The 8,547-nt window shown below is 44.3% G+C and overlaps 2 long non-coding RNA genes across 2 annotated transcripts; both read right to left on the reverse strand.

Annotated features, from left to right (window-relative positions):
- Positions 1-2,584: 2,584 nt before the first annotated feature.
- On the reverse strand, positions 2,585-4,652 carry LOC118372701 (uncharacterized). The gene is made up of 2 exons (XR_004823261.2): positions 3,441-4,652; positions 2,585-3,265 (listed from the first exon to the last, which is right to left on the reverse strand). It is a non-coding gene; the product is annotated as an uncharacterized LOC118372701 (long non-coding RNA).
- Positions 4,653-5,051: 399 nt separating this feature from the next.
- On the reverse strand, positions 5,052-7,863 carry LOC127924512 (uncharacterized). Its single transcript, XR_008118016.1, has 3 exons — positions 6,874-7,863; positions 6,313-6,406; positions 5,052-5,576 (listed from the first exon to the last, which is right to left on the reverse strand). It is a non-coding gene; the product is annotated as an uncharacterized LOC127924512 (long non-coding RNA).
- Positions 7,864-8,547: the final 684 nt, after the last annotated feature.

Genomic DNA, 8,547 nt, shown 5'->3' on the forward strand with positions numbered 1-8,547 from the left:
CAGGAGGAAGGAGAGCTTGGGATGCACCACTGCTCAGTGAACACAGGAGGAAGGAGAGCTTGGGATGCACCGCAGCTCAGTGAACACAGGAGGAAGGAGAGCTTGGGATGCACCACTGCTCAGTGAACACAGGAGGAAGGAGAGCTTGGGATGCACCACAGCTCAGTGAACACAGGAGGAAGGAAGCTTGGGACAGCTCAGTGAACACAGGAGGAAGGAGAGCTTGGGATGCACCGCAGCTCAGTGAACACAGGAGGAAGGAGAGCTTGGGATGAACCACTGCTCAGTGAACACAGGAGGAAGGAGAGCTTGGGATGCACCACTGCTCAGTGAACACAGGAGGAAGGAGAGCTTGGGATGCACCACTGCTCAGTGAACACAGGAGGAAGGAGAGCTTGGGATGCACCGCAGCTCAGTGAACACAGGAGGAAGGAGAGCTTGGGATGCACCACTGCTCAGTGAACACAGGAGGAAGGAGAGCTTGGGATGCACCACTGCTCAGTGAACACAGGAGGAAGGAGAGCTTGGGATGCACCACTGCTCAGTGAACACAGGAGGAAGGAGAGCTTGGGATGCACCACTGATGCTTGGGATGCCACTGCTCAGTGAACACAGGAGGAAGGAGAGCTTGGGATGCACCACTGCTCAGTGAACACAGGAGGAAGGAGAGCTTGGGATGAACACAGCTTGGGATGCACCACTGCTCAGTGAACACAGGAAAGGAGAGCATGGGATGCACCACTGCTCAGTGAACACAGGAGGAAGGAGAGCTTGGGATGCACCACTGCTCAGTGAACACAGGAGGAAGGAGAGCTTGGGATGCACCACTGCTCAGTGAACACAGGAGGAAGGAGAGCTTGGGATGCACCACTGCTCAGTGAACACAGGAGGAAGGAGAGCTTGGGATGCACCGCAGCTTTGTGGTAACCAACAAGGGTTGGCAGTACAAGGACTTTGCCCAATATGTTAAAAATGTTATACATTTGTATAGTACTTTTCGTAGAATCTCAAAACACTTCAAGAGCAAAGAAAACATACAAGCAATAATATCATTAAAGGTGAACCAAGAGGCTTTGAAAGCTGTATCCTCTGAAGATGGAGGTCAGTTCATGGCTTGAGGTACAGTATGGTAGATGGTGAGTCTGCTGAGAAAACTGATCTGACGCACTAGGCTAACCTGGTCACAGAGCATTTTGTATTATTCTGTACATAAATCCCAGACACTCCATTTAGTACATGTAACTTTTTGTAAGGTACAGTACATATTAATTTGTGGATGTACATACCCCTTTGTATGACATGTCACAAATTACAATTCATATCTTACAAATTCTAGCAAGGGGTTAAATTTAGGCATTAAGTTAAACGGTTATGGTTAGCTAACATGCTAAGCAGCTAACAATGTATAGTAGTTGAAAAGTTGCTAATGAACTAAAATGCTGAAGTTGTCCGTGATATTCAAACTCACCTTTAGGTTGCTAGACATTTGATATACACACACCTTTCGTTTTAGCCTTAAGTAACCATACCAAACGTAACATCTCCTAATTCGAGTGTCCTGGAATTTCTTGACTGTTACATCTAGTCTAGGAGACCAGGCTGACTAATGCAATGTAACCTTACTCCATACTCACAAAGAAGGATTCCAGTACAACCTACTCTCACTGGCTGTTTTAAAGTATCTGTCCTACTACAACACCAAAAGGCTTTTCAGTCATCCATGAAGGGAAGAGCATGTCTGCTCTCAACCCTAACTGAAGGAGGCCTATAATAAAAGGCTGTAAGACATGTGGACAATCTCAATTGCATACCCCTCTTCCTCAAAACCCATTGGATGAGAAAGCCAGAGGTCCCACCCCTCTGACCTTTAATAGATTTGAGGCTGAGCTATTGAGCTCTTTCCATGATGGTGGTGGAGTCTATTTCTAGAATCTCTAAACAGAGTAATACAGAGTGCATGTAAGTACACCTGTGTATGAGGGAGAGATCAAAAACTATTGCCAGCCTACAAATTGATGAGGGAATAGTTTCTTACTCCCTTTATGAAAGGAAATACAGGGAGTTGTCTCATACGAGGTTGTTACCATCTTGTCATTGTCCTAATGCAGTCATGTTTATCATGGGTGAGCACTGACAGCTAAACCTTACACCATTCAAATTCCCCCAGAGCTCCATAAAGCAGGGATGGGCAAAAAACATTCTGAACTCGAGGGCCACAGTCACTCACAGGTCTGCGATTCTACTAATTTAGCCATTGGGCAGAGAAATAGGTTTACAGCTATTTTGATGCAAATCTAAACATTGACAGGGTGGTGATGTTGCCAGTAATAACAGCTGTAAACAACTTAATATGGATTCGAGGTCAATCACTAGATAACCTTCTTGGATTATGTCTAGCCAACCATCTGCCTTGAGTGACCAACAAGAACTGTTGACAACCAAATTTTAAATTGAACCATGTGCATTCTACCGCAGTTCTTAAAAACACACATTTCTGGCCACATCATATTAGTTGAAATACCAACATGTGAAAGCAGAGTGACACTAAAGAGCTTCAAAGTACAGAAAACTATTAACAAAGTGGCAATATGTCAGACTTTTATTCACAAGAGCATATAACTAGGAAGTTAGGATCTCAACATGTCCAGACACATACAACACATTTACACCGATGTCATTGGCGACATGTTTTTAAACAAACGTTTACATTAATTATTCAAAAATGGATTGAATGTCTTTGCTATGGGTAACATCTGTAATGAGTGAATATTACCCAAACTTGCATTTGGTAACATGATTGCTAATCAAGTCAGTATTACCCATTAAGTGTACATTAGAACTGCAACACTACATGTGAAGTGGACTTGAAACCTTACTTCCTTCCTCAGTCATCCGCACGTGTCCATCGATCTGGCAACAGCCGAGCTGATTGCAGTCAGGTAGGAGGCAAGGAGTGACCTGAAAAAGGCTCGCACAAGAGTAAATACAGCAGATGGCCGTGAACACATCTGGGTACTGTGTATACAACCAAGTCGACCAAAGGCTAATTACTCCATATCTATGAGACTACACCTGTAGTGAGGTCAATGAAATGCAACCAAATGAAGTCAAATTGCACCATAGAACCTTGACGACTCCACTACCTGCCACGTTTACCTGTTGGTGACGCAGGTTTACCTGGGATACCTTAGCGGTGGACTCAACTTCACCGGAAGCGACGCTGCGAACGAGCGCCCCCTACTGACAGGCAGCGTCCGGTGCGTCGCTGTGAGGACAAGGAAAGCCCAAAATGTAACATGATTGTGCAATAGACCATAGTCAAATGAAATTCAAATTTGTTAACGTTAAATTAAACGTTCACAAAATAAAAACAAACAGGCAGTAATTAACTAGGGTCTTATTTACAATAGACATCTTATTTACAATAACCTTATGCACACCTTGGTTTGCGAGGTTTAGAGTCATTGCATTGGTCAGCTCTGCCACAGACTGGTTCAAGCCTGATCAACATGATTCAAAATGGAGATACATTTCGTCGAAGTCCCTCTGTTGAAAGTCAAGAGAACTTTCACACGCGCTCCTGGGTGAAAGAGAGGCGCTAGAAACAAATGAAACTGGGTGCGACTTGAACTGGTTGGAACTGGTGTCGATGTGCATGTCGTCGTATACCATGTCCATCAGATACTGTGTTGTGTTCTTTGGCGCCATTGCGCCTAGTGGTCGTGTAATTCTGCCGATATTCTCGGTCGTCATATACGTCATCTCTTCGCCGTTGTCGGTCAAAAGTTGTTCTTGGTTGACCAGTTTAGTGAGTACCCTCTTCTGTTCGTAACGAATGTATTTTTTGAGAGTGGCTTTGACAAGGTTGGTGCGCCACCGTTTCAGGCCTTCCTTGGAACTCAAATGGAGAAGTTTCCTCAGTCTGCACTTTGAAAGTTTACCAGATCTTCTGGAGCAGCATGGTTTCAGTACTTCAAATTCCACTTCAGTTTCCATGCTGTCCAAGCACATTTCACAAAATGTTAAAAAATAAATCGTGTCTGTGAGTTAGCCGTTTGTAATCAACTCAGCCAGCCAAATTAGCTATATAATTCACAACTATACAGCTGGGTAAATTCAACTGAATCAAAATAAAACGTTACAATGATGCGTCTTACGACCAAAAATGTAGTCAAAAGATTAAAAAGCCACGATCCACCTCTCTGCAGTATCACAAAATGGAATGAGCCGTAAAACGTTGACAGCACATCGCTATCTTCTGAAAAGGAAGTTCCCATGATCCTTTGGAGTAAAAAATATCTTCTTCTGTGAGGTTTAACGGCGGTTGGCATCCAATTTGCTGCATTACCGCCACCTACTAGAGTGTGTGAGTGTAATGTTCGAAGGTAGGGTGTTTATTGCTTGAAAAAGGCAAATGTATTAAATAAACACCATACCTTCGAACACTACACTCACTAATTTCAAAGTCATATAAAATCAAGTTAACACCACCCTACTCCAATAATTACATGTATTTATTCCTACCTCATGCCATCATCCTGAAAGGATGGGACATCACCACTTAACACACCCTGTAACAGCTCTGCAGCTGCCACCACAACCTACATTTTCTGGGACTTCCATTCCATCCCTGCAGTACAGTTGATAACAGTTGATAATAATTTCTACAAATGCTAAAAATCCAATCTTACTGAAACGTATAGCACTGTTTGGCTTATCCCTCTGTACTGGTATAGCTCAACTAGTCTCAACACTCCTCCCCATTAACCCATCTTCCTCTACTTTCTTCACTGCCTCAGAACTTCTGCACTACTCTAACCCTGGAGACCTCAACCTGCCTCTCTCGCACAGGACATTTCTGATCCCCAGAAGGGCAAGGGCACCAAGGGCACCCCTATAATTAACACATTCCACTACTTTCTTCACTGCCTCAGAACTTCTGCACTACTCTAACCCTGGAAACCTCAACCTGCCTCTCTCGCACGGGACATGTCTGATCCCCAGCTCCATGGGCACCCCTATAATTAACACATTCCACTACTTTCCCCAATACTACACATTCCTTTGTCTCATGCCCTTCTGCACACCTTGGCCCCTCCCTCCTACACATGTCCATAAGCTTGACACCTATGACATCGTAATGTATTCGGCTTGTACAGGATCATTTATATCTCCTAACTTCACTTTGTCGGGCAAAGACTCAACTTCAAAACTAAAACGAACAGACAATGACTCTTCTGTTTCCCCACTCGCCACCCTGTCTGCGTCAGGTCAAACGACGAGCATCACATACACCGGGAATCTTTCCCCTCAGCTGGTCAACTTTTATATTTACTGCTACCCCATTTATCACTCCTTTCATTGGTATTGAGAGAGAGGAAGACAATTCACCTTCTTTGCCCCCATTTGTTTTACTCTGAGCGCCTTCTCCCTCTGACCAACAGAAACACAAACAATTATCACTAGACCCCGTCTGGTTACCCTCACTGATTCCACATTACAATTATCACTAGACCCCTTCTGGTTACCCTCACTGATTCCACATTACAATTATCACTAGACCCCGTCTGGTTACCCTCACTGATTCCACATTACAATTATCACTAGACCCCTTCTGGTTACCCTCACTGATTCCACATTACAATTATCACTAGACCCCTTCTGGTTACCCTCACTGATTCCACATTACAATTATCACTAGACCCCTTCTGGTTACCCTCACTGATTCCACATTACAATTATCACTTCTGGTTACCCTCACTGATTCCACATTACAATTATCACTAGACCCCTTCTGGTTACCCTCACTGATTCCACATTACAATTATCACTAGACCCCTTCTGGTTACCCTCACTGATTCCACATTACAATTATCACTAGACCCCTTCTGGTTACCCTCACTGATTCCACATTACAATTATCACTAGACCCCTTCTGGTTACCCTCACTGATTCCACATTACAATTATCACTAGACCCCTTCTGGTTACCCTCACTGATTCCACATTACAATTATCACTAGACCCCTTCTGGTTACCCTCACTGATTCCACATTACAATTATCACTAGACCCCTTCTGGTTACCCTCACTGATTCCACATTACAATTATCACTAGACCCCCCTGGTTACCCTCACTGATTCCACATTACAATTATCACTAGACCCCGTCCCTCACTGATTCCACATTACAATTATCACTAGACCCCTTCTGGTTACCCTCACTGATTCCACATTACAATTATCACTAGACCCCGTCTGGTTACCCTCACTGATTCCACATTACAATTATCACTAGACCCCGTCTGGTTAACCTCACTGATTCCACATTACAATTATCACTAGACCCCGTCTGGTTACCCTCACTGATTCCACATTACAATTATCACTAGACCCCGTCTGGTTACCCTCACTGATTCCACACATTACAACCCCGTCTGGTTACCCTCACTGATTCCACATTACAATTATCACTAGACCCCTTCTGGTTACCCTCACTGATTCCACATTACAATTATCACTAGACCCCGTCTGTTACCCTCACTGATTCCACATTACAATTATCACTAGACCCCGTCTGGTTACCCTCACTGATTCCACATTACAATTATCACTAGACCCCGTCTGGTTACCCTCACTGATTCCACATTACAATTATTACATTCCACATTACAATTATCACTAGACCCCGTCTGGTTACCCTCACTGATTCCACATTACAATTATCACTAGACCCCGTCTGGTTACCCTCACTGATTCCACATTACAATTATCACTAGAGACCCTCACTGATTCCACATTACAATTATCACTAGACCCCGTCTTACCCTCACTGATTCCACATTACAATTATCACTAGACCCCGTCTGGTTAACCTCACTGATTCCACATTACAATTATCACTAGACCCCGTCTGGTTACCCTCACTGATTCCACATTACAATTATCACTAGACCCCGTCTGGTTACCCTCACTGATTCCACATTACAATTATCACTAGAACCCGTCTGGTTACCCTCACTGATTCCACATTACCCAACTCTTTTTTCACCCACTGTGAAACCACAAATGAATCAACCAGAAGGCAAGAGTCCACTTTTTCCATAAACTTCACTCCTACTGTCACAGACTCATCTTTCTCCTGATCCTCGGTGCATAACTCGGTCCCCGATAACTTCACCACACCTACCACATCCAATACTTCACCCTCATTCACTTCCATTTCTCCTCCTGTCTTCAGCTCCCTCTGCTTACACATTCTATCATTCCTATTTAACAAACCATCTACTTTTTCCCAACATTTTTATCTGACTCAAGCTCACCCTCTTCTTCCCTCTCTCTCTTAGACCTCCTCTCCCTCTCTTTTCCCCTCCATTCCTCCTACGTTTTCCAAGAATACGTCTCCTTATGATAATACTGCACTACTCCTGACAACCATCTTGTTCTTGCTTTCTCTAGGGACTCCCTTTCCGCTCGGAGTAAAAACAGTCGACTTCTCTGTAATGTAAAATTATTAGCGCCACAGGGTCGTCACTAGTTACCACAGCCACAAAGTCATACACCTAGTGTATTTCTACAATTTATCTTCTTAAAATGTGATTTAAAACCTAACCTTAAATGAAGTAGCATGCTCAGATTCCTAATGACGTCTCAGATTTCATTATTTGCAAACAGGGACAGTTTCGCTGCAAATAAGACACACCGATTTGGCATTGGAGAAATAAACTCCCTATTTCAAGACCCTGTCTTTCAAATATAATTCGTAAAAATCCAAATAACTTCACAGATCTTCATTGTAAAGGGTTTAAACACTGCTTCCCATGCTTGCTCAATGAACCATATACAATTATGGTTGTGGAACGGTCCTTAAGACACTAACAGCTTATAGACGGTAGGCAATTAAGGTCACAGCTATGAAAATGTAGGACACTAAAGAGGCCTCTCTACTGACTCTGAAAAACACATTTACATTTACATTTAAGTCATTTAGCAGACGCTCTTATCCAGAGCGACTTACAAATTGGTGCAAACACCTATGACAACCAGTGGAACAGCCACTTGCATCTAAATCTTGTTGGGGGGGGTGAGAAGGATTACTTACCCTTACTTACCCTATCCTAGGTATTCCTTGAAGAGGTGGGGTTTCAGGTGTCTCCGGAAGGTGGTGATTGACTCCGCTGTCCTGGCGTCGTGAGGGAGTTTGTTCCACCATTGGGGGCCAGAGCAGCGAACAGTTTTGACTGGGCTGAGCGGGAACTGTACTTCCTCAGTGGTAGGGAGGCGAGCAGGCCAGAGGTGGATGAACGCAGTGCCCTTGTTTGGGTGTAGGGCCTGATCAGGGCCTGGAGGTACTGAGGTGCCGTTCCCCTCACAGCTCCGTAGGCGAGCACCATGGTCTTGTAGCGGATGCGAGCTTCAACTGGAAGCCAGTGGAGAGAGCGGAGGAGCGGGGTGACGTGAGAGAACTTGGGAAGGTTGAACACCAGACGGGCTGCGGCGTTCTGGATGAGTTGTAGGGGTTTAATGGCACAGGCAGGGAGCCCAGCCAA

The sequence above is a fragment of the Oncorhynchus keta genome, unplaced genomic scaffold (assembly GCF_023373465.1).
Source record: "Oncorhynchus keta strain PuntledgeMale-10-30-2019 unplaced genomic scaffold, Oket_V2 Un_contig_4171_pilon_pilon, whole genome shotgun sequence".
In the NCBI taxonomy this organism is placed as follows: domain Eukaryota; kingdom Metazoa; phylum Chordata; class Actinopteri; order Salmoniformes; family Salmonidae; genus Oncorhynchus; species Oncorhynchus keta.